The sequence below is a fragment of the Petaurus breviceps genome, unplaced genomic scaffold (assembly GCF_028583685.1).
Source record: "Petaurus breviceps papuanus isolate PSGF00001 unplaced genomic scaffold, PetGlider_PUasm1.0 79, whole genome shotgun sequence".
NCBI classification, from domain to species: domain Eukaryota; kingdom Metazoa; phylum Chordata; class Mammalia; order Diprotodontia; family Petauridae; genus Petaurus; species Petaurus breviceps.
In genome coordinates this window covers 26,327,162-26,351,578 of record NW_027186523.1, presented here as the reverse complement: position 1 = coordinate 26,351,578, position 24,417 = coordinate 26,327,162, and the positions used below count along the sequence as shown (strand labels likewise).

The window sequence follows — 24,417 nt, the reverse complement described above, 5'->3', positions numbered from 1 at the left end:
CACACCTGACTATCCTGGGCTATACACTCTTTCCTTTTCCTTTTCTCCCCATAACTTCCATAGGGTTCCAGTCTATATGCGGCAGACTTTTTTTTTTCTCTTCAGATTGTGAGGATAAGGCCTGTCACCCTGTCATCCCTTACCCTTGCCACATAACCATCCCATCTTTCCTCCCTTTCATAAAACCTGAAATAAAGAAAAATACAAGATTATCTATCTGGTCCCTTTTCCATTTCTGCAGTAATGGTTGCAGAGGACCCAAGAATCAGTGTTAGCCACATTTTAAAGCTTTTTTTATTCTTAAATCATATTTTCAAACATTTTTTTGCTGTCAGACTCTATGATCACCGTCATATTGAAGTAACCAAGAACCAAACTCTCTGTTTACTTATTTTGGCTATCTTGTCATTTATTTTTGCAGAAATTCCCTACTTTTTAATCCTCTGCAACAGATGCTGGCATATTGTGTGCAATTATCTTCACGGTGGTCTGTTTTCTTATGCTCATGAAAAGTACTGCAAAGCAAGATGACCAATTTTCCCATGAAATTATGTTTTTAGCTTCCTTTCTGAACTCAATGGAGCCATCTCTGCCAAATCTTTTATTCCTCTTCCAAGGAGAACATGTGAGCCATACTTCCAACTAACTGTAATTTTTTTTATGTCTCCTGGTTTTATTTACAGTGAGAATGCCTGCTGCATATAATATGCACTTATTATATGGTAACTATGGACATAAATATAAATATGAATGGTTCAGTTCCTTCTGCAGTATATCAACTAGGCTACTAGAAGAAATAGAAAGTAGCAAAAGAATATTTGACTTGGAATCAGAAGACTATGGTTTAATTCCCTGGTGCTGCTTACTAGTTATATAACTAAATAAGACACTTAACATGTTAAGTCTCACTTTTTCATCTGCAAAATGGGTTTAATGACTAGTACCCATCTCAAAGGTAAGAGTATTGTTGTATCAAAAATGGGTTGTAAACCTTAAAGCACTAAATAAGTTAGAGTTATAGTTATTATCTACCAATTGCTCACTAGATACAGATGTCACAATTGCAAGTATATAATGTCTTTATATAGTCTAAAAATTATGTGATTCTTTGCCTCCTTTACTACCTTTCAGCAACCTGAATTTATAAATGGAACACATAATTCCTAGGGCCACTTTGTATTTTTATCTGTTTCATGGGTTTCCACAACCAAAGGAATATCACATATTGTCTAACTTTTGGATGGTTATCTTCTTAATATTTGCCTAGACTGTGCTACAGATAGAAAGTATAGACGTTCACCAGGATCATGTTAAAATCTGATACAATAAAATGTACTATAGGATAAGTATAAAGTCCTATACTTGGGTTAAAAATATCAACTGTATAAGAACAGGGTAGAGGGTGAAGTTTTTAGTGAACTTCAAATGATGCTAGTCAAAAAGCTAAAGCAATTTCAGGCTACATCAGTAGAGTCCTAGGATCCAAGGACAGAGAGATGATTGTCTTGCTGTATTCTGCCCTACTTATTCCACATCTAGACCAGTGTAGTTAGCTCTGGCCAGTACATTTTAGGAAGGGCAATGACCAGCTGAAACTTTACCAAGAAGAGCTAATAGAATTCTAGGAGATGAAAAGGCTATGCTCTACAAGAATTATTTGAAGGAATTGGTGGTATTAAGACTAGAGAAGACTTAGGGAAGATACAGACATGATTGTTGTCTTTGTGTATTCAAAGACTTTTTTTTATTTGCCCCATTGAGCAGAACTAGAAGTAATAAATCAAAGATACAGATTTACATTGGATATAACAACAGTTTTCCTATTGGTGTTATCCAAAAGTATTTAAACTACTTTTGGCAGTAGTGAATTCTCCTTTAATGAAGGCTTTCAGCTAGTCTGGGTGCATATTCATAAGGGATCTGATAGAATAGCTTCTTGATCAGGTATGGGATGGATTAGATGACCTCAAAGGCCCCTTTGACTTAGAGATTCAAAGATTCAGTAAAGCCATTTGTGACACTTGTAAAAGGTTATGCTCTGGTATTACAGCCTATGAGAACTGGGGTTCAATTCCATAGTAGGATGATGCCCTGGAGTAGGATTTTCATGTTCTAACTTCCCATTTCTTTCTATATTCTCATATGTTGACTTGAATATTCTTCTTCACCCCTATCCCCATCTTATCCTGCAAAAAAACCCTCCATATGCCCAAACCAAAAAAAAAACCTACATATATTTTCAACTATTTTTAGCTTTTGATGCATGGTGTTTCTTTTCAATCTCTCTATTGCTCCATTTTTTCCTCTCAAATTCTATGCATGGTTCTGTTTTTTTCCAGTTTATCTTTAGATGTCAGTAGCAGAATGTTTCTCATTTATTTTATAACAAGTTGATCTTTCAAATAAAATAACAATGCAATAAGAACAACCAATAAGTTTGTATGAATGGATCAATGTTTTATTTGCTCCAAAGTTAGACTTGATATGATGCATTAAGTCAGTGGCTAACAAACTCGAAATTGGGGCCACTAAAATGTATATAAGGATCTCTGTGAACCACATATGGACTTAGAAAACCTCATATTAACATATCTATGTTTTGTTGTACTTTTATTTATTTGGCACATATTTACCAACTACATTTTAATCTAGTGTTGAAGGCCACAGTGGAGTATTTAATGCCCTATTACAGAATATTCATTCTTCTTGACTTAAGTCTTTAGATAATTGGTCACTATGTATCTAATGTGATATTACCAGTGAACTCAATTTATGTTCTTTCAATTTCTCATTCAGATCTTTCCTACTTTAGATAGAAAATTGTGGCATGAAATTTATAAAAATTAATCCCCCCTTATTTCCTCCTTTCTTCTACTCATAGAATAAAAGGTATCCCTATATCCCAAAGGCAAAGCTTCCAAACTCCTGGTATCCAGTAACCTTCCAGTCTTTGACTTCTTTCTTCCTCAGCTGTCATCAATAAATTCCCAGGTCCTATATATTCTACCTCTGCAACATGTCTCTTGCTCTGTATTCCTATCATCCTAATACAGGGCCATCTCCCCAAATGGCTATACTAATATCCATCTAGGAGGTCTTCATAACTTTACCTGTCACCATTTTCCCCCCTTTATACCATTGCTAGAATAAATTTCATTGCCTATGAAATAATGTTCAAATTCCTTTTCATGGCATCCAAAGCTCTCCCCATTCAGTCATACTAATCTATCTTTCCAGATAAGAGTGTTTGTAAAATTATAAAATCATGTTATTCCTTTCTTCTGCTTACCATCCAGCTGACACAGACAAGTCATGCTGATCTTTATGCCTAGAATGTCCCCCTGTTCACCCTTCATCTGTTGACTTCCTATATATCTTTTTAAACCCAAATCAAATGCTACCAACACTAGACAGTCTTTTCTGATCATCCCTCCACCTCCCCCATTTGCTAACGATCTTTTATTTCAGATCTCATGTAGCATTGCATTTTTCAACTACCTTTTGTTACAATTATCTGAGTGTGTTTTATCCCCTGCTAGACTGCAAGCTCCATGAAGACAGGAATCATGCCTTACCATAAGAGTATAGATTTAGGACTAGAAGTGATCTTGGTAGTTATCCAGTACTTTCCCTACCTTAATGGAAAAAGAAACTTAGGCACAATAAGGTTAAGTGACTTACCCAAGATCACACAGATAGTGAGTGGCAGAGGAGGATTTGAATTCAGATAGTCAGTTCTGCTGTATACCTTCCTCCAAAGTACAAAGCTCTGCAAAATTGTGCAATAATAAAATTTAGAGCTTATGGAAGAAAATTGGGATTTGGGGCACAAGGATCAAAAACTTCACCAGATGGTACATAAAAACCTACTTTTAAAAAATACTAGTATAATTTTTTCATGTTAAATAAATAGAAGCACCCTAGGGCTGCTGCTGGACTTAGCCCCAGTTCTCACTAACCTGGCTGAAGGGTAAAATTTCAGTGGGTGACAGCTCCTGCAAATTCTGGGCTGAGGGCCTGGGCCCATGTGGAAAGTGGGATGGGGAAGGGGTGGCCCATCCCTTCTCCAATCACTGCATGAGGAATATCCACACTTTTCCTTGACAAAGGCCTGAAATTTGCTTGTAGAAGTGGGCATTGGAAGGGTTGCAGCTAGCTTATGACATTGTGTAGTAGGGAAAGTTTTCACATTCTCAATATTTTTCTAGTAAGAAATTTTGTATAAGCAAACTCAAATTTGAGTTATGTTCGTAATGTTACCTAATATATCCATCAATTTGGGACAAATTTGTGTTTTTGAACTAAATGTTATAGTGGAATTTGGTTTCAAGTCCAGTCCTCTTTTTACAGTGGTTTGCTGCTGGAAGTGTGATTTTCCCTTAGCTCCTTACATAGTGCTCTGCAATCTATAGGCACCTAATAAATGCCTGTTGATTGATCATTCTGTTGAGTAAAATGATCAATACTGTGTTGTTGATCTAATAACACTAAGACACTGACCTCTTTCTAAGATTAAATATAAGTGATTCTTTGAGTTTGGGGAGAACATTTACATAAAAGTAATAAAATTTTCATGGATAAATTTTCTCACCTTCCAAAATTATTTTCATAAAACTTAGTTCTGTTAGATAATTAAGAAATAATTTAATATATTCTATAATAACTATCTGTAATACCATTCAGAGATAAAGATGTATTTTTCAAGGTTATCTCAAAAAACGAAGAATTGCTCAATGAAATGTTGCTATTGCAGGAAATCATTTTTAACACTATGAATACATTTGGAATTCATTAACCTGTGCATGTGATTATAGTTCTGGGAGAATTTAGATGTATTTTTAAACTGTGTGAAGTGCAATTATCCCCATGATATAGACAAAGGACGTAAGGAGCAAGTGAGGAATATGTATATATGTGTGTGTGTATAAGTGTGTATATGTACAAATATGCACATGTACATATAGATACATATAGATAGACAGATAGACATATATTACTTCCATGCTATAGGTTTTTTTTAAGTTTTGCTGAACTTTGAGAGGTAGTGGCATAGAAAGTGTATTTTTCCAAACTTTGCTACTGTAATGGTAATGTAATTTGAATTTGAAGACCCCTTTGTATTGGCAAAGGTAACAGGTACTTAGGACTTAGTAATTAACCAAGCCTCTGTTAAAGAAACAGAAGGTATGAATCCCTGTTGCTGATGTAACAGGAAGGGATGGGCTGAAACAGGAAGCTAATGCTGTGTGTACATAAGGAAAAGCCCCAGAGAGGGAGTCAAATTTTCTTGCAGTAATCTTCATGGAGGCAGAAGCTGCTGCCTCCAGGGAAGCTGAAGAGGAAAGGCTCCCCAGGCCGGAGAGAATGATTTTGATTTGGAGAACCTGGATGAAGTGATTTTAGTTCTGGTAACCCACTGAAACTTCTGATGAGTCTGAGGGCCAGCCAGAGCTGCTGAAACTGTTGAGGATTTCCAAGGGCCAGCCAGAACGGCCAAAGATTGAGGAAGCATGACTGTGATGCTGGTACTTTGCATGAACTTGTTGGTAGCTTTATTAAGACTTGTCTTCCGAGGAACAGAGTCTGAAGGATTTGAGATGGACTGGACACTGTGAGCTCCATTGTGGAGCAGGAACTGCACAGAGAGCTCGATAAGGACCTGCAAGCTATCTGCCTTTGAACCCAGGTGACAGTTTGGTGAATTCAAGTAGGATCTGGTGACAGTTTGGTGAATTCAAGTAGGATCTGGGACCATGGAAGGGGAGCCAGGGAATCTGAGAAACCACCCTGAGTCAAGCTGAAAGAAGACTTTACTTGGATACTGTGTACTGAGTGAGGAATTGCAAATTTATTAGTGACCTAGGAGTGGAGGGTCTGTGTATTTTCTGATGATTGAATACTGAATGATGAAGGATGATTGATGACTGAATAAGTGACAGAGTTAACTTAGTGTGCCCTATGAGTGGAAAACTTTGATTATTGTACTTTGTGATTGAATTAAGGATTTTGTGAATGCTTGAGTCATTAATTGATTGTTCTTTGTTCAAAACTTTGTGACCACTGTGGTGGAAACTATGTGGCCTTTTTCTGTGATAAGCTGTTGTGAATGCTATATTTTGATTTTCTGTGATAAGTTGTGATGTTGTGAATGCTGTACATTGATTTACTGTGAATGTTTTGCTTTGATTTGTTATGGAAAGAGTGTTCACTATGCTGTGTAATCAGAAGCTTAAAAGCTATTCACAGTATCATTCTTATGAAAAGCTGCTAGTGCTTGGCTTTACAGCTACTGACTTGATTGACCTATGAACCTAGGCCATTTAATTTCTCTCTGAGATTCTCAGTTTTCTCATCTGTAAAACCAGGACAATGATTCTTACATGACCTATAACCCAGAGAGATTTTGAGTAGAAGCATTTATAAACTTCAAAGTGCTATAGAAATGTGAGTGATCATTATAATATCCTTCCCCCCCTTTTTTGGAAGGGGCAATTCATAGTCTTAACTGTAGTTCTTTATAAACCTTTAGTGTCCCATGTGGTAAAAATGTAAGTATTTTATTTTTTAGCATGTAGAAACTCTTTAGATCATAATAAAATAACATCCATGTAGGCATGGAGCATCCAAAGTATTTATGACAAGAGGGCACACAGAACACTTATTTATGAATAATAGCTGTTACCTGAATGTAAATTCAACGAGATAAGAAACTTTATGAGACATATATTTGTCTTCTCAGTACTTAGCATAGGAACCGATACAGAGTAGTACTTCCTTCATCAAAGCTTATTTACTGACAATGGATTTTTCAATCTAAATAGGTTCTTTGATAATGTCATTAGATATTAAAACAAATATTTATTTTTTTCTTAAAAGACAATACTGCTGATATCATATGATTTTTGTTGGTCCTGTTATTAATATGGTAAATTTTATTTGTCTATTTCTTAATATTATATCAATCTTTTACAAGGGTTCTATATTTCCTATCTTCCTGTCTCTCTTCCTCTTCCTCCATCTGACCCTGCCCCTTTTTTCTTCTCTCCTTTCCTATGTCCTTTCTGCTTTTCTTCCTCTCTTCTTCCCTCCTTCCCTCCCTCTCTCTGTTCTTTTTTTTCTCTCTACCTCCACCTCTTTCTTTTTTCCTCCCTCCCTCCCTCTTCCTCCTTCCCTTCCTTTCTTCTTTCTTTCCTTCCTTCCTTTCTTTTCTGTGGGAGTTTGTTTTTCTTAACCAGAGTTTTGTTGCTTCAGAAAAAATTGATGAATAATTTTCCATAAATCTATTTGTGCACATTTGCAGTTATATTTATTTTATTCTTTCTCCATTTAGCTTGAAAATAGAGTATTGCTAATCCATAAATCTCCAGGTCAAATATCACAGACAAGGGATTAATTAGAGAGAAGATACTTCATGAAAGCAAATTATATGTATAGGTGTAGCAGGGATAGAAAACCATGGGGCATGAATGGGAATGTGTGTATTAGATTCCAAGGAGTGTGTGCTGAGGTTCTCTGTCAGTTTCCAGAGACGACATGGTTTTAAAAGAATTCTGCAGCATAGAAGAGTTGCAGTTACACATGCAACCATTTTTTAAAATTATACTATGTTATTAAAATGCTTGTTTTATTCCATAAATTAAAAATAAAAGAATTTTTTTACAAAGCATGCTGCAATAAATCCTGACTGGTCACTTTCTGCTCTGTCACCAACCCCAAGACAGCAGTAGGGAAAGAGGTGCTGAGTCTATTCAAGAGAAAAAAAATACATTTCTATGTTCTCCTTCACTTCAGCTTTCTTGAATATGTGGCAAGCAACTCTCCCAGAAGGGTTGGGAAAATGGGGATACCCTGGCTTTCTATCACCTCCAAGAGCCAATATAAAATGTTCTACTTGGCACTCAAAGTCCTTCATAACCTAATCCCCTCCTGTCTTTCCAGTCTTTTTTTACACCTTGCTCCCCAACATACACTCTTCTGTCCAGTGACACTCACTCCTGGCTGTTTCATGAACAAGATGCTCCATCTGTTGGCTCAGGGCATTTTCTTTCACTGACTCCCATGCCCTGGATGCTCTTCTTATTTGAGTTACTTACCTTCCTGGCTTCCTCTAAGTCCCAACTAAAATCCCACCTTCTACAGGAAATCTTCCCCACCCTCCCCCCATGTCCCTCTTTTGATTATTTCCTATGTATCCTGAATATGGTTTACTTTATATATATTTTCATGTTGTCTTTCCCATTAGATTATAAGCTCCTTGAGGGCAGGGATTGTCTTTTGCTTCTTTTTATCCCTAGTGCTTAGTGTAGTGCCTGGCACATAGTAGGCTTTTAATAAATGTATATTGAATGAATTAGTGAATTCTCCCCTACTCTAACCACATGGCAGCTGTGTACACATGGCAACTAAAGTACATGCCCAAGCTGGGCAAGCCTGAGAACAAATCTAATTGTCTCTCTTATTTGTTTCCTTCATCCCCCCTCCCCCACAGTCACTAGTGATTGAGACATGATACCAAGATGGCTGGACGCCTCTTCTACTTTTTGTTGCTTTGCCTTTTCCTAAGTGATCATTCATTGGTCCTGAGAGATATTCCCAGTTTTAGAGGCTTCCTTGTAAGTTCAAAAGGTCTAGAGATAATGGGTCCTCAGCTGGCACTGGAGACAAGCTTTCTACACGCAGTCCACTGCTTCTTGGAATGGAAGATGTGATGACCAGAGGATAAACCAAACCCCTGCCTTGGCATGCCAGAAAACATAGACCTGGAGGTAATTATTTGGACAGTATGGAAAGTAGGTTGAATGTAAATGCATATTCAGTAACTTCAAGAACTGCTTCATGTTTGATGTTTAAGTCTCAACCTCTCAGAAAGTTATGAGTTACTAGGTATAAGGTACTGTATCCTATTCTAAGCCTTATTCAATGTGTGCTGTAGGTCTTTGTTATTTATAGCTTTCTTTTGCGTGGAAGAAATAAGTAAGGTGATTTACATTGTATAACCATTATTTTTCTGCTGAGGGCCACAGACATGAGCTATGTACCCTAGGAATTAAATTCTCCTTCCTCTTGTGCCTCCGTGGCATGGATAAAAATAGCAAAGAAGGCAAAACAAAATGTATACGGCCTGACTCCTCTTTTGAGGACTCCTCTAGGACTAAACCTGATCTGCACATGTGCGAGTTTAGCTATCTTTTTTGGGGGGGAGGGGGGAGCCAATCAGGGTTAAGTGACATGCCTAGGGCCACACAGCTAGTAAGTATCTGAGGTTAGATTTGAACTCAGGTCCTCCTGACTGCAGGGACAGTGCTTTATCCACTGTGCCATCTAGCTGCCCCAAGTTTAGTGATTTTACCCAGAGTCACATAGTCTTGTATATGTGGATTTGATTTGTAAAATTAGGCAGTGCTTTCATAAATTTCATCAGCAAGACTAATCCAGATCCTCCTGGTTTTGAAACCAGCTTGCTATTTAGTATACCATATTACTTCTTACTGGTTTACATGTACTGTAGAGTCTACATATGTGGCTGTTATTTTCCTTTCACTTTGTTTTCTCTCAGCCATTCCAAGGTCATGTTGCTCCATTTCTACCTTCCAGATTCTTATTAATATCAGCCAAGGCCTTCTGAGATGACAGGAATAATCTGATGATGAGCCTGGACAATTAAACTACCTGGGAAATTGTATTGCTAAATCTTTTCCCTCTGGAAACATGTGCACACTATATGCTCCCTTTTCATCAGTCCTTCATGTTCACAGTTGAATTTACATCAAATAACTTCTTTTTCACATATCCTCTTAAATTTCTTAATTTTTTCTATCATGTTGGGTGTCAAGCAAAGGGTAAAATGGCTTTCAAAACTAGTAGACATTGCTATTATAAAACTATAGCAATCTGGAAAGTAAAAAATGTAGGAAGATAATGTGTGTGTATGTGGGTATGTGTGTGTGTGTGTGTGTGTGTGTGTGTGTGTACACATACATACATATATCCAGTCTTACACCTCAGTGCTCTATGGCTTATAATTTATTTCACCTTTTATTCAGTTTTTTAGGGTAGAAAAATTTCACTCTTTCACCTTTTATATTCATTCATTGGTGACATCTATTAGTTAAGCTATTACTCTAAAAATGGTAAGTAATCAAAAGAATGGTGTTAATAATCTACCCATATTAAAAAAAGATGAAATAACATGGGATAATGGATAGAGAACTATGTTCAAAATCAAAAAACTTGAAATGAGGTCCTGCCTCTGACATGTACTGAATGTCTCTTTGATTCTGGCAGCAATCTAAAACTAAAAAGTTCCAGAGTAAGTGCTTAGCTGTATTTATAGGGGAAGTTTACTTACCTGTGAATTCCTTTGATAAAGTCAGAGGTCAAGCCTGTGCCACCACTGTGGAAAAAAAATAGGAAAAGGAAACCTCAATCATGGAGACATTACAAAGGATCACTGTAAGGACAGTGTTCAGAAATTTCAGTCACAATTTTTACAAGTCTCCATATAAATTAATCTACTATTAATTAAAATATTTTTTAAAATGTCTTTTACACCACTTCCTGTATATGTACCTTATTCATAACACGTTACACCTATTTGCTCCCACTGTATAATTTCCAATGCCCTTTTTTTCTTATAATTTTGATTTTTCTGAAGTGATGGTGTTGCCTGATTTACCACTCTATAAAATCTCTGTAAGAATAATGGTGCTAAAGATCCCAGTATTCATGACAAAGAAAATTAAAGACACATCGAAAGAACTGCCTGATTTTGCAAATCTAATTCAACTTGTTCAATTTCTTCCTATTCTTTTCTGGATCCATTTCATGAGAGAGAGAGAGTTGGATTAGCCTATACAAATGCATACATGTTATAGCTGTTCTTTATAGGGTAGATGGCTAATTTCCTTAGCATTGCCATGGATTTTAGTGACTATCTAATGTTCCCTTGTTTGTTATAGTATTGGCACAATGGCATCCATGAATTTGGATGAACCTACTATCAAGAGAGAATTCTTTTGTTTGTATATGATATAGTCCACAATGCTATTAAACATTTTTTTTACTATTGAACATTTTATGTAAACAGATACCTCCCTATTATAATTTTAGCTATAGAATAGTAGAAATGTGGGTAAAATTACTTTGTTAGATAGGATTAGATTTGGACTGGAACTGGAAAGGCTGTTTCTATTTGAGTGTCCTGGTGTTCCGTGTTTACCCTCCCTCTGCTATATAACAATTGTAATAATAACTTAGATAAAAGTCATACATAATTTGCTTATCAAATTTGCAGATGGCACAAAATAGTTTTTTCAACAGATGGCAGCTAAGGTCTAGAAATATTGTAACATGCTAGAACATGGCAATAAGTACTATAAAATAAAATTTAATAAGAATAAATGTGAATTATCATACTTGGGTTTTTTTTAAGTCAGCTTCATAAATATTAAATAGGAAAGCATAGACAGACAGACTTAATCTAAAAAAAGTCTGGAAGTTTTAATGGAATGCCAAAGTAAAACAAATCAAAGGCGTGATATGAAATCCAAAAAAACATAATGGGATCTTAGTCTGCTTTAAAGGAAGTGTAATATCCAATCTAGAAAAGTAAGAGTGCCACTCTATACTGCCTTACTCAAAGTACACCAGGGACATTTTGTTATATGCTGGGTACTATGTTTTAGGAAGCACATTGAAAAACTAGAAATCAGTAATAAGAAGGAACTGAGATGGTAAGAGACTTCAAGAGATCTTTCTGTTTATGGATCATATATAGCCAAATATATATAAATATACCCAACAAGGAAAAGATAAGTCTCAAGAGACAGATGATAATTTTCTTGAAGTACATGAAAGAATATTTTTGTTTGGCCCCAGAGGATGTAAATTATAGCCATCTGAAAGCCACAAAGGGGCAGAATGAGGCATGATATAAAGGAAAGTGTCATACACTTAGAAACATCTGAAAATAGAAATGACTAATTCAGGATGTAGTAATTTCCTCTTTGCTCCAGACCTCAGAGGTCTCCAAGTAAAACTTCAATGGTATCTTTTCAGGTAAGTCCTCAAAGAGATCTGTATTCAGACATGGTTTACACTAAATTGACTCTAAGATTATGTGAAATAGACTTTGAGGAAAAATGACACTATTTTAAATCTTAGCTTTTTGTTTGTTCATTTTTAATAGGAAAATATATTTTGTGATCCATATTGCTGACTTTTAAATGAAAATTTGGAGTGAAAGCTTCTTTTAAATCCCAGGGATCTGCATGTAATAAAGTAAATAGAAAAAGCTGTTTCTTTGGGAAGCAGTGTGAGCCAAAAGAAAGAATCCTGCATTTGGTTATTGAATCAGAGAACTTAGGTTTGAATCCTCACCTTACATCTTCCTAGCTCTGTGACTTTGGGCAAATTCTTGAAAAGACCTTTCAGATGAATTAAACTGAAGTCATTTCATCTTTTTGTCATCATTTTCTTCATCTGTAAATGTAAGGGAGTTGGACTAAGTGTCCTAAGGTCCCTGAAATTTCTGAATCTATGAACTTTCAAAGATTTTTTCCTATACAAATGCATGAAATCATATTTTTATACCCAAAGCTCTCTATACTAATATTCCAAGTGAAATTCAGAAAGAGATATATACTGTTTTATAAAACACAAAATTTAACAGAGCTTTTAAATTAAGTACTTCATTACTTTTATTTGGGGAATATATTATGCATGCAGATGGCTTACATCAAAGCATAGTGATACAAATTATATTATAAAACTCCATAACTGACTATCAAACCAGATGAGGATTTAAATTTCCAAATCTCATGATGTCTCCACAGGAAAGTCAACAGGAAAACAAAGTACGTAATTGAAGTGATTTTGAACAATAGAGTTCAAGTACGGTAATTTACTTTATTAAATACTATTGTAGATAGTGCTGCATTCTTTGAGGATTTTGCAAATAATCTTTCATGAGAAGAAGTCCTGGTCACAAAGAGAAGACATAGAAAATTCTGGTGAAAAAAATGACTGGGGAAATTAAAGGGGCAACAGAAACTTTTAACTACATTTTTAGAATAGAAAGAAAAATTAAGTTCAAAACATCTGGCAATGGAAAATATAGCCAGTTAAGTATTGTGGGCACAGTGAGTTTTTTTTTCCTTAATATCCACATTATTAGTAAATCAACAAATATCTCCATCTCTTGGCTTCCCTGCTTCCTTCAAGTCTTAGCTAAAATCTTACCTTCTGCAAGAAACCTTTACATATCCCCCTTAATGTTTGTGCCTTCAATATGAGATTCCCCTCAATTTATCCCATATATTGCTTATTTGTATATAATTGTTTCCTCATTGTTTCCCCCTTACACTGTGACTCTTTGAGAGCAGTGGTTGTCTTTTGCCATTCTTCTTTATCTCCAGAACAGTACCTGTCACATAGTAGGAACTTGATAAATACTTATAGACCTATTTTTTTTTAAAGCAATCGGGGTTGAGTAACTTGCTCAAGGTTACACGGCCAGTTATTATTTCTGGGTGTGGTGCTGAGTATCTGAGCCCGGATTTGATCCAGGTCATCCTGACACTGTAGCCGGTGTTCTTACTACCTGGCCGCCCCTCTATAGACCTATTTTTGAAAATGCCTCTAACAATATATTTTAAAATTTGTTTAGATTTGGTTAGATATACATTGTTATAGTACAAGGTGATTATGAGGCTCAAATGGAATAATGTATGTGACTTGCTTTGTAAACATTATAGAACTTCATAAATCTTGGGTGCTATTCTATTTTCAGGAAGTCAGTATTATGTCTTCCTCATTGAATTAGAAGAGATGCTTAACTATCAATGGATATGAACTGCAATGGAAATTTCAGCAAACAATAGATGAGAACAAAATGGCAATGAAAGAATAATAGATTTCATGTAGATGTTCCAGAGTTTGAATATCTGGCCATTATTAGTAGTATAACTTTGGGCAAGCCACTCACCCACAATTTCATCACTTGTAAATTGAGATGAACGGACCGGATGAAGTCTAAAGTTCCTAACAGTTCTGAATTTATTATCCTATCAGACCTACCATTTTACATAGATAGAAAGAATCTTAGAGAAATTGTCATTTTTCAGCATAACATAGCAGGGAAACAAATGGAATTCTTAGTTTTACCTGCCCTTTTGTAATTTATTTTGCATAGAGAATATTTATTCCATTATATTAAGTGTAGTTATAGTAAGAAAAAGCAATTATTGAGCAATAGAAGATTTTTAAAAGATTTTACCAGGTAAATAGGATTATAAGGAATATATTTATATATGATCATTTAAATGGCTTTATTGCAACTCTAAGAAATATTTATGTTTACTCATTTGAACTTAGCATTCCTATTGCAGTAAATGATTTCTAATCCAACTCAAATCAATATATAATAAGTAGGTAAAAGTTCAATCAAATAATTAAAATACTTTCAATGGAATATTTAACTGGATATAGCAAAAAGATAAATAAGTGAAACAAAAAATACAAATATAGCAAAAGCTAACATGTTATCAACCAAAATGCATATAAATAGTATTATTCATACACAACATTAAAATCATCTACATTTACATTTGGAAAATTAGGCAATGCTTTTAATGACTCCCATTCCCCCCTTCCCCCAGCTTCTCCCTTCAAAGATTCATCTTTTGCCAGTAATATTTGCACAGAAAAGCTTTGTGGCTTTGTGCATCACTTTATTGCCCTTTGAATGATTCAGTTTTCAGTTTTCCAAAGGGCAATAGAAAGATTCACAGTGATTGTGAGTAAACTGCATCATGTGACAAACTAACTAGGAATTATGAAGAAACATATTAAAAGAAATCCATTTTTCACTTTTGTGGGAGAAGCTTATAAGAGAAGCAAAAATTATTTGAGTTTAATAAGGAGAAAGAACTTCTGTAAGTAGCTTAGAAGAATTTGGACTAATTAAGTAAATCAAGCCAGAGGGAGGTGTAGAAATGTTGCAAATCTGTGGAGAAATTGGAGAAATTTAGAAAGAGAAGAATCTAACCTGATTAGAGTAATTCTTCCATTGATATTGGAAAGTGTTTATCATTCTAGTTCCTTATGGTTTCACTCACTTTTTCTGAGTCTTTCCAAACCAAAATGCTTCCCTAAATAGAACTCACCTATATGTGTAGTGTACCTCACTAGAGCATAAGCTCCTAAAAGATCAGTAAAAAGTCACACTTTTATATCTTTTCTTCACAGGATTAGTACACTGCTTAGAACACTACGATTACTTAATAAATGCTTTTTTTCATTCATTCCAGGCCACATATAGTTCCAGATTCTATTTCTGGGTTGGAAAAAAAGAGCATCATTAAAGAATATATAAAGAGGTTAATGGATAGCAAGAAGGATTACAGATTAGAAACTAAAGAGTTAGACTGAAGAAAGATAAAAGAATTTAATTGGCAAGGCAAGGCAAGCTAGATAACAAAAGGCAAGTGGAACAAATGCAGCACAGATTCATAACCTTCTTTGTATCATGTCTCCATTTGGTAGTCTAGTGCATCCTGTAGATCTCTTTTGTCAATCACAATTTTTAAGAGAAAGGAATACAACAGGAACCAGTTACAGTGAAAGCAAATTAATAATGTCAATTAGTTAGTGAATCAATTTAATGAAATAGAAAGGTGGTGCATCTGAAGAGGAAGTAGGGAGGGTTGTGGAGTTGAGATTATGGAAAGAAAATTAAATGAGATTGTCAAGTTACCAAGAATTTAAAAGGCATGTAGGTGGTTTAGTGGATAGAGTACCAGGCCTAGAGTCAAGAAAATCTAAATTCAAATCAGGCCTCAGACAGCCTACTAGCTTTTGCACCTTGGGAAAGTCACTTATCACTGTTTGCCTCAATTTCCTCTTCTATAAAATGAGCTGAAAAAGCAAATGGTAAACTAATTCATCATCTTTACCAAGAAAACCCCAAATGGGGTCATGAAGAGTCACACACAACTGAAAATGACTTGAAAAAGAAGTTCGAGTTGGCTAGGAACATTTTAATCAGGTGCTGAAAGCTGAAGAAGAAACATTTTTAAAATATGTCTGAAAATTTCAGTCTGTAAGGAGAGCAAAGGAAATCATACAGTGACTTTCACAGCATATGTGAAGTTCATATTTCTGCTATAACCAAGTGATAATTATTTGTGTTTCATGTGTAAACTTGTCTGTCTCCTGGAGGATATGGTGAAAGGACTATGAAAATGCTTTCCCATATTAGAACGTTAAGAAGAATGAAGAATTCCTAAAGGAAAAAGAAGAAAGGTTTCATTGGGAAAATAAAGGATCTGAGTTGAAGGAGGGTAGATGATCCTTGTCAGGATACTGGAGAATGGAAGAGGGTCACAAAGAGGAGAAAAATAAATAAACACAATACTATTGCCCTTAGCTGTCCTTGATCAATGCAAGTCACCTAGCCCAGATTAACTACTTCATCAGGTACTGAAAGAACTTATAGGTGTTAATGCTGAACCAGTGTCAATGATATTTAAAAGATTTTGAAAAACAAGAGAAGTACCACAAGATTGGCAAAAAAAAAATCTGATTTTTTTTTAAAGGAAGAGCACAGAGCATTCATAATATAGGCCAATCAATTTGACTTTGATTCCTGGGAATACTTTAGAACAAATCATTAAAAGATTGGTGTGAAAGGCAGGTAGAGAAGCAAAGATTACATAAACCAGTATAGCTATATAAAGAAAAGCTCATATCAGATCAGCCTCATCTGCCTTTTTTCAGATTATAAAATAGGCAGAGGACAGCAATGCTACAGATAAAGTTTACCTACATTTTAGCAAAGTTTTTCATGAAGTGTATCATACCTTGTATAAAAGAGGGAGAGAAAAGGATTAGAAGAAAAAAATTAGATGGAATCAGAACTGGTTGGAAGACTTTTGTACATGGTCCAGTGTTAACATTGCATGAGGTCTCCAGCAGAGTACCTCAGGAGAACTTTGCTTGGACTTGAGCTACTTAGCATTTTTCTGTCAATAGTTTGAATAAAGGCATAGGTGGCATGCTTACTAAATTTTCAGAGAGTACAAAACTGGGAGGGTTACCATAATTAATACCTCTATGAAAATATCAGTATGCCTAAGAATTTTGACAGACCAAAACACTGGGTGAAGCTAATATGATGACATACAAGAGGGGCAAATGTAAAGTCTTATGTTTGGGTACCAAAAAAATCAAATTAACAAGTATAAAATGGTTAGACAACAGTTGTTACAAAAAAACCCTGAGGGTTTTAGTGGATTTCAATCTCAATACGAGTCAGCAATGTGATATAGTAGCCAGAAAAGCTATTGTGATCTTGGAGGGGAGAGGTTTTGATGAGGAAACCATAGAATAGTAAATGGGTGGTGATATTAAGAGATCTTAGATATTAACTTAGATATAGGGGCAGGTTGCATTCAAGAGGTTTATGAACTCCTAGATATTTTTTCTTTAGAAGACCATGATGTGTTATAATCTATGACTAGGTGGAGGTATCATCAACTGTGTTGTGTCCCAGGTCCCAGACTCATTGCTAATCATGGGACTCACTATAAATTACGATTTGGAATTACCTACCACATGGGTGAGGTAGTTGTGATCTAAGTCTTAATCTTTTTGGTTTTTTTTTTTTGGAGGAGAGAAGTTAAGGAAATTGGGGTTAAGTGACTTGCCAAAGGTCACACAGCTAGTAAGTGTGTCAAGTGTCTGAGTCCTGATTTTAACTCAGGTCCTCCTGACTCCAGGGCTGGTGCTCCATCCGCTGTACCACCTAACTGCCCCCTGAGTCTTAATCTTACACTTAGTGCTACCTATGCCAAGAAGACAATCTAGTAAAAGCCCTAAAAGCATTTGAATGATTGAAGGTCCTCTAGAAAATTCTTAGAACCATGGAGTGATATATAATAGGACCAGTATTTGCCTGCTTTCTCCATTGTCCCCCAAATATAGGTTAGTCTAAAATTTCCCTAAAATCTCCATTACTTGATTGACTTCTGGTAACCTCTGGTTGTATTGATAAGGATTTATGATCACCCAAGAGCAGAAAAATACCCACCCATATGGGCAACCACCCCTCAGCCTTGGTGGATGTTCTGAGATCACATGAATCATCATGCCCTTCTCTAGATTACCAGACACTTTTCCACATGGAGATGAGGGGAGGAAAATATGTATAGCAAATCTATATGCTACTATAGCCTTGTTCAATATCCTTACTATGTTAGTGCTGAATAAACCTCTTTTTGTTTACTGTTCAATGAACTGTGAGGGCCTAATCTTTCTTTTTTTCCCCCTCTCAAACATCAAACCTGAACTGATATGGTACCAACATTAGGCCCACCTCTCCAAAGGGAGGGGACACTTTCATTTTGTTCTGCCTTTGTCAGACCCAACCAGAAGTTGTGTTTTTATTTCTGCATGCAGCAGCTTAATAAGGACATTGAAAAGCTGGAGAGTATCCAGAGAAGGACAGTCAGAATGGTGAGGGGACACCTAGAGTAGAAGTTGCATATAGACAAAATTTGACGATGTCAGGAAAAATATGCTAGCAAGAAAAAAAAAAACTGTTCAAAAGTAGAATATTGACTTCTGAAATGGCCCCTTGAATTTTTGAATTTCTCTTCATCTTCATCAATCACTAAACATTTGTTAAGCCACTACTATGTGCCAGCCACTGTGCTAAGTGCTAGAGATACAAAAGACAGAAGAGACAATCCCTTCCTTCAAGGGAATCTGATGAGGCAGCTCTTCTGTGCTTTAGTTCTCTATTGGACCTCCCAGTAAGTTATTGTTTCTTGTCTGAATTCAACTCATTGGGAGATATAAAATAGTATATGTACCCTCAATTTAAATTCAAAAATATTAATTTGGTGCCTAACATGGAAAAGTACTACTGCTGGGTATAGAAAGGTAACTAAGATAGTTCCTGTCCTCAAAGACTCTTAATGCCTAGTATGGGAGAAGGGCTCAGTAATTGTAATATAGACTAAAATGTGATCATTTAAAAGAAGAACAGACAATATTATAAGAGGAATGACTGTGGTTCAGTAATCATTTTCTCCCATTTTTCAAAGCTGTTTAGAATGATTTCATATATCCTTCTTTCTTCAAAGGGACATGACATTTGAACCTCCCAGTAATTACAGGTTATGGTATAAAGTATATTCATTGATAATAGGAAATTCCTTCAACAATAAGGACAAAGTCACTATAATGTCATGGTAGTATATAAAACATTGGTAAGGAAAAAAGAAATTGATTCATAAAATAAAGTTAAATCAATAAGTATTAAGCTTTTACTTTGTGCCACGTAATCTCCTAATTGTTAGTCATGTGTGTGTGTGGGGGGGAAATGATAAAAATAATCCCTTCCCTTGGGAAATTGACATTATAATGGAATCAGACAAAATATTAATAAGTAGGCATATACAGATTATAGATGGAGTAGATAAAAGATGATAGAAAAAGGCACTAGCAGCTAAGGGGACATCCTGCAGAAGAGGCAGAGGGGAGAAGGCAGAACATTTCTGTCACGGAAGTAGCCAGTGCAAAGACACTGAGTCAGGAGATAGAGAATTACGTTGAAGGAACAAAAAGTAGACTGGTGTATCTGGATCACAGACAACATTTAGAGCAGTAAAATGTTAGAAGAGTGGAAAGGTAGGAAGGGGCCAGATTAGGAAGAGCTTTAAAGGCCAAACAAGACATTATATTTTATCCTAGAGATATTAGGAAGCTGCTGGAAATTTTTGAGGAGGGATTTGATATAGTCAGACCTAACTAGAAAAATAACTTTTGTAGGTGAATGGAAGATTAGAATAGGGAGAGACTTAGGTCAAAGAGATGAACAAGAAGAAAAGGCAATAATGAGAGCAAGGGTGGTAATTGTGTGAGTAAAATGAGAAAAGGCATAAATGACAGGATGTGGGAACAGACTGAATATATAGAATGGATATGAGTGAGAAGTCGATTGAGGATGACACTGAAGATGTGAGCAGGGTAACAGAGGATGGTTGTTGCCCTTAATGATAAAAGGGAAAGTTGACAAAAGGGAGAATTTGGTGGTGGGAAGATGATGAATTCTATTTTGTATATAAGATATCTAAAAGACAATTGTTGATGTGGGACTGGAAATCAGGAGAGAGACTTGAGCTGGACATATACATTTGGGAATTATCAGCATAAGAAATTATTATTTCTTAATAATTGAAGCCATCAGAGCTGAAATCACCAAGTGATTGAAATTTTCAAATTCTGTGGAAGTCAAGGAGAATGGGAATTGGGAAAAACTTTAGATTTGTCAATTAAAAGGACATTAGTAATTCTGGAGGGAACAGTTTGAAAATGAATCATAAGGTTGGTGTAGCAGCAAGCACCCCAGCATCCCTAGGGTGGCTGCCAACACAGATTCTTAGATTTGCTTTTCTAAAGGAAAGCAATTCAAAATGGGTTAACAAGCTTACTTTAATCAATCAAACATATATCTTTAACCTAGCTCAGGGGAAAAAAGTCAGCACCCTGAACTTCAGAGTATACAGACAGAAGTTACAAGACAGAGAAACAGATCAAGCAGACAGGCTTCCAAACTGTCCGGCCATTACGTCCATACCAAATCACAGTTACCAGAGAGGGAAGCATTAACATCTGGGTTTTCAAAGCTGGGGGGCTCTCAACTTCTGCCCAGAGTCTCATCTGGTCAAATCACACAACACTTCTCAAAGTGAGCCCCAAAGCAAAGCCACACATCAAGGTTTATATTGCCTTCTCCTGGGTCAGAGAATGTAACAACCCTCTTGAGCCACTGCCCAATCACAAAGCACCAAGGTGTGGGTGTTCCTGAAAACCAAGCCTCCTGCCACAGGCTCCATGTGACCACATTCAGCCTATTAGGGGGCAGAGTATATTTACAAATCAAGGAAGGTTCTCAGAGTCACTTAAGCCTAGCCAAGGGGCTTAGGGGCAGGGAAGATCTTTAAATTTTCATTTCCATTACAGTTGGAAAACAGATTGCAGAAAGTTCAGAAGAGAGTGAGAGGAGAGGAAGCAGAGAAACTTAGTATCAACAGCTTTCTCAAAAAGTTGAGCCAGAAAGGGGGGAAAGGATAAGGGGATGAGGTTTTTTGAAGGGTAGGGAAGACATAGGCATAGTAAGAAAAGTAGATAGTGAAAAAGTTGATGAAAACTAAGAGTAGCAGGCGAACACTGTAGGAGAAGAGAGAATGGAGCTCTTGTGGTACTGTCTCAGTTTTTTGGTGAAGTAGAGATAAGATCCTCTGCTCGGTGGGTTGAATTAGGAAATGTCAAGTAGATTTAAGGAGGATAAAAAAGTTTAGACAAGCCACTTTGGAAAATGGCTTAAGTTTTTTCAAAAATGACTTTCATTTGAATTTTAAAAATCAATTTTACATCTTATGTTCAGTAATATTTAAGAAAAACTATCATGTATAAGGGACCACAGTGGCTATCTAGTCCAATTTTTTGTTTGACAGATGTAGAAACTGAGCCCCAAGAAGGTTAAGTGAATTGCCTTCATTTTGAGGGACTATCCTCAGGTTTGCATTTCTAGCTTAAATGATTTTATGTGCACTGCCAAAGTGAAGTTCAAGTTAACATATATACCATCTATCTCATTTATGCAACTATTTGTTTTCTTCTGCCTTTCAGCAGAAGTGGTTCATTTAGTTATTTGGACTTTAACTTTGAGGGAAGGAAAATAAACATAAGCAGATATGAAAATGTATTCTCAACTGAACAACATGAAATTGAATCTTTTATTTTAAAAGATATGGTAAATGTTGAAATGTTTCTATAAACAATTATGAAATTCTTTTGAATTTGTTTGATATAAACTTCAGTAACCATCAACAAAAGCAAATAATCCAATAAACATTCAAATAAGGAATAAAGCTCAAACATAAAACCTTTAGTTTTTTAACAAATTAGAAGTAAAAGAATTAACAAATAATACACAAACAAAAAAGTGCATTTACTCACTGTTTCCAATCAAAATGTTTTTTTTTGCCTGGTTTATTGTCTTTGACTTTTTCTTCTTTCTTTTCTTTCATTTTTCTTCATATACTATAATCATAGGTATGCAGTCCTGGCCCTAATGATACTTTGTATTATTTCATATTGTCCTTTCCATATTTCCTTATATGTCTTCATATTTATCTTTTTAAAAGAACAATATTATATTGCATTAATATTATAACTCAAGGGGGAATAGACCCCTTAACCCCATCTCTTTTTTTTGATGGTTCAACCAAGTTTAATTGTCCAACTTTCTATCTGATATCCCTAACTAAAAAGAAGGTACTTTAAATCCAGTTCACTCTTACTCTCATTGATTGGCCAACAATAGGTCCCAGTTAAAGCTTCACTTAATGGTCATTGTTTAAGCCCTGATGTGAATATAAAATACAATTGCTTCTGTTTTGGCCAAAAATGCTGAGGGTCTCCCCTTGTAGCAGCAAGCACTGCAGCATCCCCAGGGTGGATGCCAACACAGGTTCTTAGTTCCTTTTATAAAGGAAAGCAACTCAAAATGGGTTAACAATCTTGCTTTAATCAATCAAATATATCATTTACCTTGTTCAGGGGAAAAAATTAGCAGCCCGAACCTCAGAGTATACATACAGAAGTTACAAGAAAACAGAAAAAACATATCAAGCAGACAGGCTTCCAACTGTCTTGATGAATATATCCATACCTAGTCAGACACCAGAGAGGGAAGCATCAACATCTGGGTTTTCAAAGCCAGGGGGCTCTCAATGGCTGCCCAGAGTCTCATCTGGTCAAATCACACAACACTTCTCAAAGTGAGCCCCAAAACAAAGTCTCACATCAAAGATTATATAACCTTTTCCTGGGTCAGAGAATGTAACAACCCTTTTGACCCACTGACCAATCACAAAGCACCAAGGTGTACAGGGCATTCCTGAAAAACAAGCCTCCCACCATAGGCTCCAGGTGCATTGCACTTAACCTAGGGGAGAGAAGATCTTAAAAATTTAATCCTATAACACCCCTTTCCCAGATTGATTTTTTACTAAGTAAAAAAGGCCATTCTTTGTCTCATTTCTTACCTAGACTTGATCACTGAATGGGCATTGCCTCAGTCAAACTGAGACCTGGGAAAGACCTTAGCTTAAAAAGGCCAAGGTCTCCCACTGCATCTCGGGCCATCTCCAGTTATCCTAATCTATGTCTTGCCATTTTGACTCAGATAACTCTGGAAGAGAAAGGGAGGTTGGTGACTCTGCCCCGCCCTCCCTCACTTAAATACAATTCACTTCCATGTCAAGGCATCATCTCGCTGATGCCATCCTCCTCTTCAAGAACAAAGGACAAAGAACAACAATCTTTAGTCCCTTGCAAGTTTCAGAATTCCAAATAATTAACAGAATGCAATATGTTATAAATGTATTGAGGGGAGGAACTTTTTGTGTGTGTCTGTTTTCTTGTCATAGCTATCACGATGCCTAGAACATAGATGCTTAAAAACATATTTCCTCAACAAATGAAAACTGTACCACTTCAATGTACCTCTGATCTCATCCCTATGATTTCTCCCTCTGATGTGGAAACTGAAGACACCTTCATATCCTGTGCTACTACTATTCATATCCTCTCAGAAGTTTTTCCACAAAAGATTCACCCACATGCTTGGGATCTTTATCTACATCTCTTCACATTGCACAAGTATTTAACATAAGTAGCTAGGTGGGACAATGGATAGGGTAGAGTGCTGGGCCTGGAGTTTGGAAGACTTGAATTCAAATTTAGTCCAGAGATTTGCTGTGTGATTTCAGGCATGTCACTTAACCTCTCTTTGCCTTAATTTCCTTAACTGTAAAAGGGGGATAATAATGGCACCTGACTTGCAGGGTTGTTGTAAGAATCAAAAGAGATTAATTTATAAAGCATTTAGCACAGTGCCTGAGACTTAGTAGGTGCTGTATGAATTATTGTATCATCATCATATACCAGTGAAGCACACTGGTTTGTACATTAATCATCCCTTGTTCTTTCTTCAGTTCTGATCCTTTTCCTTTTCTACTTTCCTGCTTATAAATCTCTCTGATGATATCCTTTATTTTTCTTTTCTTTTAAATTTCTTCATTGGTAACATGTTGTAATCTACTGATACCCACCATGAATCTCCCCTGTGGGTTATCAAGAACTTTAATTCTTTATAAAGACCTTATTATTTCAGAACTCTCAGCTATACAGGACCCCTGGAATATTATGGGTGCTAATAAGAAAAGCCTTTGTTGCAGGGAGAAACTTGAAGTCATTTAAAACATTGCAAAATTCCCCAATGGCAACAGAGCCTGCTCTTATATATATATATATATATATATATATATATATATATATATATAT

The 24,417-nt window shown here is 35.9% G+C and overlaps 1 long non-coding RNA gene across 1 annotated transcript in view; it reads right to left on the bottom strand.

Moving 5' to 3' along the window:
• Positions 1 to 24,417, bottom strand: part of LOC138175766 (uncharacterized) — a 66,604-nt gene that overhangs the window by 18,593 nt on the left and 23,594 nt on the right. The window contains exons 2-3 of the long non-coding RNA XR_011172083.1: positions 10,349 to 10,393; positions 3,682 to 3,769 (exon numbers count right to left, since the gene is read on the bottom strand). This is a non-coding gene — a long non-coding RNA (uncharacterized lncRNA). The remainder of the gene's footprint in view (positions 1 to 3,681; positions 3,770 to 10,348; positions 10,394 to 24,417) is intronic.